At 37.5% G+C, this 6,546-nt stretch overlaps 1 pseudogene; it reads right to left on the bottom strand.

Annotated features, from left to right (window-relative positions):
- Positions 1–2,189: 2,189 nt before the first annotated feature.
- Positions 2,190–6,546, bottom strand: LOC124887793 (annotated as a pseudogene).

Raw genomic sequence — 6,546 nt, 5'->3', positions numbered from 1 at the left:
ATAAATACACCTAAGATCACCACACCACTCTTAGATCCTTGTTCATCCTTGAATAACTCTTTATATTAAGAACCATACAAGGAAGACTCCAATATTACTACTACAAGCAAGACTCAAACTAGCAAGCTCTACATTAAGCATGTCATATACATTTGAAAACTCATTAACAGTACTTCAAAACATCCTAACTTCAATAATTGACTCTAAAAGTAGGAAAACTCATGCATATTAATCAATCAAAGAGATCATACAAGTAACCTAAATATCATAAAACATATGCATTCACCATAAGAGAGTTACCCATAGTCACTCACAAATAAGTAATTCATCACAAGCATGGGTGTGAGAATCAAATTTCAATCACTCTCACAACGAATTCACATGTCACATAAGATCAACCATAGGCTTTCCCTTAGTGTAGTACTCCACTAATATCATAATATTAAGGTTCAAGATCAAGCAGGAATTAAAGGGTGTAATGTAGGCTAAGGGACAGGTAGAAACTATTCTGGACAGTACTAGTGACTATCTTCCCTAAGTGATTTAATACACCACACTCTATATTGAACTCCTCTCGAAACAACCAATTTCTCGCTAATTCTATCTTCCTAATTCTCGTTTGTTTTGCCCCATCTCTCTAAGCTAGTTCACATATTAAGGAGGGAGTATTCTCTATCAACACGTGATTTAACTCAGATTAAACTTTCTCTTTTCATTGCACCACTCCCAACCACATTACATAAACATTTTTACACCATAGCTACTATTTTCTTGGGGCTTCACTTTTACTTTTACCTTCGTCAATATTTATACTCCTTAACCAAATTAATTTTTTAACTAAATCACTTAGGAGGTTTGGATCAAATTTAATTCAATCAAATAAAAGGAATAAGCTACATAATGAGGCTACCAAAGAAAAGGCTAAATGCTCAATGGGGCTTATAATAAGATCATGCAATAGCAGTAGACAAAGAGGATATGAAACATGGGTATCAAAGAAATTCCTATATCATAGGCTTACTCACATTCTTTATTTTGGTTTGTAGATGCACCAAGCAAGTTATAGAAAAATATATGCAATAATGAATACGATAAAAGACCTCACTCACATATGGAACATGTACAAATCAAGTAGGATCCATATAGACTCTAAACTATGCAATAACAAAAATTCACATTAAACAAACATCGTATATGATTCATATAATTTACCCTAGGTGTCTCAAAAGTAGTCATTCAACACTATATATATGCTTTTACATTCAAAACCACTTGCATAATGTAATCACACATAACACTTAGCAAGAATATCTCACTTATTCCTAACAAATATATTTTAAAATTTACTACTAAAAATGAAAAAGGGGTACTAGGTTCAAAGGGCACCCCCTTAGAAAAGAACCAAAAAGAAAAATCAAGGGATGGGTGACACAAAAAAAACTAATCAAACAAAGCAAAAATCATCTTATAATTTTTTTCAAATTTTATTAAAAATAATAAAACAAATAAAAAATCAAAATCCTATAGCAGCACTTCACCCTAAACCATAGGAACATTCCCCACTCCACACTTAAAATCACACTTTGTCCCTAAAGTATAAGTAAAAGTAGAGATAGAAGTACTTCCTAAGGCCTATAGGCCTATCTAGTAGCATCTTAATCATCAACAATTCTGATGGACACCACACCCAGTCTTTGTCATGCTTCTTAGTTTAGGTTTTCAGTACTCAAACTTTCTTTCAACCTGTGACTTAAAATAAAAACAAAAATAAAAGTTATATTAAGTAAAAAACAAGAAAATAAAATACATACCTTAACTTGGGTTTCCTCCCAGGAAGCGCCTATTTATTGTCACGAACGACCCATATTACCACATTCAACCATATTTATTCAACCTTTTTCTCCTAATCGGAGGCCTTCTTCTCACTCTTTTTTGACCTCTTGAGTGCTTACGCTCAACGTATACATCTTTTTTAACTCTATCCTTATCAGGCTCTTTCTTAAGTTTTTGATCTTTACGCTTAATAGGTTATTTGGGCCACTCTATGAGATAGCCTAAAAAGATCAATAGAGGTTTACACTCCCCACCTCATACTTTGTCACTTCCATGACCATGATCATGCATAAATCCTCATAGTGTGAGGGTGAATTAAGTGATTTGTATGCCTTGAAGACCACCTATTTATCATTTCATCTCATTGTAAGAGTGCCCTCTCTAACATTAATTAGTGCTCCTCCAGTTGCAAAGAATGACCACCCCAATATGATCAGTACCTTGCCATCTGCATCATAATCAAGAACAATAAAATAATCAAGAGTAATGAATTTTCCAACCTTAATGAGCACGTCCTCAATGATACCTTCAACCATTACTCTTTTTCTATCTGCCATTTCAAGCACCACAAAATATGGCCGCAGCTTCCCAAAACCAAGAAATATAGAGGCATAAAATGTATACTCTCCCCTAAATCACGGACTACTTCACTTTTACTAATTTATATGGGGAGGGTGAAACTCCTTGCGTCCTTAAGCTTTGCCGGGACTTTTCTCATCACAACTGAACCGCACTCCTCAATAAGTAACACCATATCAAGTCTACCTAACTTCATATTATTAGTCACTGCGTCCTTCAAATACTTAGCATACTTGGGCATTCCCCACAAAATATCTATCAATAGGTGTTTAATGTGAAGTTCTCTGAATGGGTAAAAGAACTTAAAGAATGTATCTTCTTCAGCCCTTTTCAACATTTGACGGATTAGTGGTCTTCTCATTTGTATATGCTCAGTTGCCTTTGATTTGGGTACTCAGACTTCCCCAATGTTTCAGCATCTTTGGCTACCACTTGCTTCTCTTCTATCTGCTATGGGACTAACTCTGCCTGCACCTCCTATTTTTCTTTGGAGGTCTATCAATCAAGTATCTATCACTCCTCAAGGTGATTACCATTACCTACTTCAAATTCTTTCTATCACTTGGCAAACCTCTTGAGGTCTTGTGATACACTACTAACTTGGAGCATATCAAATCTGCCACAAAATCAGTCCAAACAGACTACAATTCCGAGAGCTTGAAGATAACAACTCCAATATGTGAAGACAATAAAAATCATGAAATTTTGAAGGAATACCAACACCAAAACAGTAGCTAGACAAGGTGAACAAAAAGATAACAATAACATTAAACAATGGTTCAACAACACAAGATGATAGTTACAAAGAGTACAATGTTAACAACAAGAACAACAAATGGCAGTAACTATAGTGAATCAAAAATCAGCCCCACACGGCTTCACTAAGTTACTGCAAAGTTTCAACAGTACAAAATGAAAGATAGTAACTTGACACAAAGATATCTTAGAATCTATGAACCCTAACTTGAAGAAAGGACCCAAAGACCAAAAGATTTCAGTACCAAGTTCTCAAAGACCAAAAGATTTCAGTACCAAGTTCTTACTTAGACCAAGAGGAACTCATGAACTTCAAGATCTCAAGTTTTTAGCCAAGAAACAACACAAGTGTAACTACACTTGTTGGACAGATTTCAGGTTCTATTCTCAAGAACAAGAGAGAGAGAAATATTCAATGTTATAAGACTTGTTGTTGTGAAATATGAAGAATGAACTAAGTGCTGAAAATAACCCTAATAGCATCTATTTATATTACACATAAAATGAAGGACAAATGACCTTCCTACCCTTCAGTCATGGGGTGCCCTTAGAGTGTAATTTATTACACTTCAAGGCTCATTTTCACACTTAAAAATGTTGAAGCTCTTTGGCGGATCAAGTACCAACTCACATGCAGCCATTTGCATGAACATGGCTTGTAGTTTTTGTAACTCTCAAGCTTGATTTCGTGTGAATGGTCGATAACATATTGGACAACTTTGTACACCCGTATCATCCACTCTATCTTGAGAGGAATTTGGCCTCAAGTTCAGTATTTGGTCATCCTCAACCGCATCCACTACAGAAAGATCACACACGTTGAAAGTGTTGTGCACTTGGTATTCCGGGGGAAGGTCAATCTTGTAGGCATTATCATTGATCCATTTAAGTACTTGGAATGGACCATTGCCTCTTGGCATCAATTTGGACTTTCTTTGAGATGAAAACCTATACTTTCTAAGCTGAACCCACACCCAATCTCCCGGTTCAAGAATGAGTTTCTTTCTCCCCTTGTTTACTCTCCTTGCAATGTCTTGATTTTTCTTCTCAAGTCGAAGCCGCACCTTCTCATGTAACTTCTTCATGGAATTTACCCGCTTGCTTCCATCTAAGCTAATCATAAAATCATTGGGCAAAGGAGTTAAATCCAAAGGGGTAAGGGGGTTGAGGCCATATATGCACTCAAAGGGAGTCATTCCCGTACTTGAGTGTATGACACGGTTATATGCAAACTCAATCAATGGTAGGTCTTCCTCCCAAGAAGTCAATTTTCGTTTTACCATGGAACGTAGGATAACACCCAAAGTCCTATTTACCACTTCCGTTTGACCATCAGTTTGTGGGTGGCAAGATGTAGAGAATAATAACTTGGTTCCAAGCCTACCCCACATGGATTTCCAAAAGCGACTTAGGAACTTAGAGTCCCTATCACTCACAATGGTCCTCGGAACACCATGCAACTTGACAATATTATCAACAAACAAAGAGGCCACACTAGGTGCATCATCATATTTAAAGCATGGAATAAAGTGTACCATCTTAGAAAACCGATCGACCACAACAAAGATACTGTCTCGACCTCATCTAGTCCTAGGAAACCCTAACACAAAATCCACAGATATGTCAAGCCAAAGGCGTAAAGGAGTGGGCAGCAGGGTGTACAACCCATTAGGTAGGAGCCACGATTTGGCTCCTTTGCAATCTATGCATTGGCCACAAATCTTGGCCACATCCTTGTGCATTTTTCGCCAATAGAATTGCTCCTCCAATATTCCAAGGGCCTTTTTAATCCCAAAGTGACCCATTAAACCGCCATTGTATGCTTTTCTCACAAATAACTCTCTCCAAGAACTGGAGGGTACACACAATTGTCTACCTTTAAACAAGTATCCATCAAACTTGGCATGCGGATTTGAATCCCTAGCCGAATCCAACTTGTCCCTACCCATTTCTTCGCCTTCCCTAAAAATAGGAGCAAAGTGAGGGTCCTCGAGATATAATTCTTTCAAACTCTCAAAACCCATTAATTTTGAAGATAATGTTGACACAAGAACATGTTTTCTAGACAAAGCATCGGCTACTACGTTGTCCTTACCCTTGTTGTATTGAATAACATAAGGGAAGGTTTCAAGAAACTCAATCCATTTTGCATGCCGCTTGTTAAGCTTGTCTTGTGCCTGAAGATGCTTCAAGGATTCATGGTCCGTTCAGATCACGAACTCCTTGGGACACAAATAGTGCTGCCAAGTGGCCAAAGCTCGAATCAAGGCATACAACTCTAGATCGTACATAGAGTAGTTTAGAGTTGCTCCTTTGAGCTTTTCACTAAAATAAGCAATGGGTTTTAAGTCTTGAATCAAAACAGCCCCTATGCCCACTTTACTAGCATCACACTCAACTTCAAATGTCTTATCAAAGTTGGGCAATTGTAATAAAGGCACAGAAACAAGCATAGCTTTTAAGGTTTCAAAAGCCTTAGCTTGCTCTTCACCCCACTTGAAGGGTTGGTCTTTTTGAATGACTGCGGTCAAAGGAGCGGCTATGGTGCTGAATCCTTTGACAAACCTTCTATAAAAACTAGCTTACCCGTGGAAGCTTCTTACTTCGCTAATGGTTTGCGGGGTTGGCCAATTTTTGATAGCATCTATCTTGGATTCATCCACTTTGACCCTCTTGAACTAACAACAAAACCTAAGAAAACAACTTCATTAACACCAAAAGAGCACTTCTCCAGATTTGCATACAACCTATCCTTTCAAGGACATCAAACACACATTGTAAATACATCGCATGCTCATCAATTGACTTACTATAGACCAAGACATCATCAAAGTAAACAACAACAAAGTTTCCAATAAATGGCTTCATCATTAGCCTCATGAAAGTACTTGGAGCATTTGTTAGGCCGAATGGCATAACCATCCATTCATAGAGACCAAATTTAGTCTTGAAGACGTTTTTCCATTCATCACTGGGTTGCATTCTTATTTGGTGATAGCTACTCCTTAAATTAATTTTGGAAAATAAAGACAAACCATTCAATTCATCAAGCATATCATCTAACCTAGGGATAGGGTGACGATATTTTATCGTAATCTTGTTGATGGCTCGGCAGTACACACACATACGCCATGTTCCATTTTTCTTAGGCACCAGTAGCACCGGAACCGCACACGGACTCATGCTCTCCTTGATATACCCTTTGTTGAGGAGTTCCTCAACTTGACGCTGCAATTCTTTGGTGTCCGTAGGGTTGCTTCTGTAAGCCAGCTTATTTGGCAATTGTGAGCCTGACACAAAGTCAATTTAATGCTCAATTCCTTGAAGCGGGGGCAATCCTTGCGGAAGTTCTTTGGGAAATACATCTTTATAATCCTG

Source organism: Capsicum annuum, chromosome 10, assembly GCF_002878395.1.
Source record: "Capsicum annuum cultivar UCD-10X-F1 chromosome 10, UCD10Xv1.1, whole genome shotgun sequence".
NCBI classification, from domain to species: domain Eukaryota; kingdom Viridiplantae; phylum Streptophyta; class Magnoliopsida; order Solanales; family Solanaceae; genus Capsicum; species Capsicum annuum.
The sequence above is the reverse complement of the archived record's forward strand: the minus strand, read 5'-3'. Positions and strand labels throughout refer to the sequence as shown.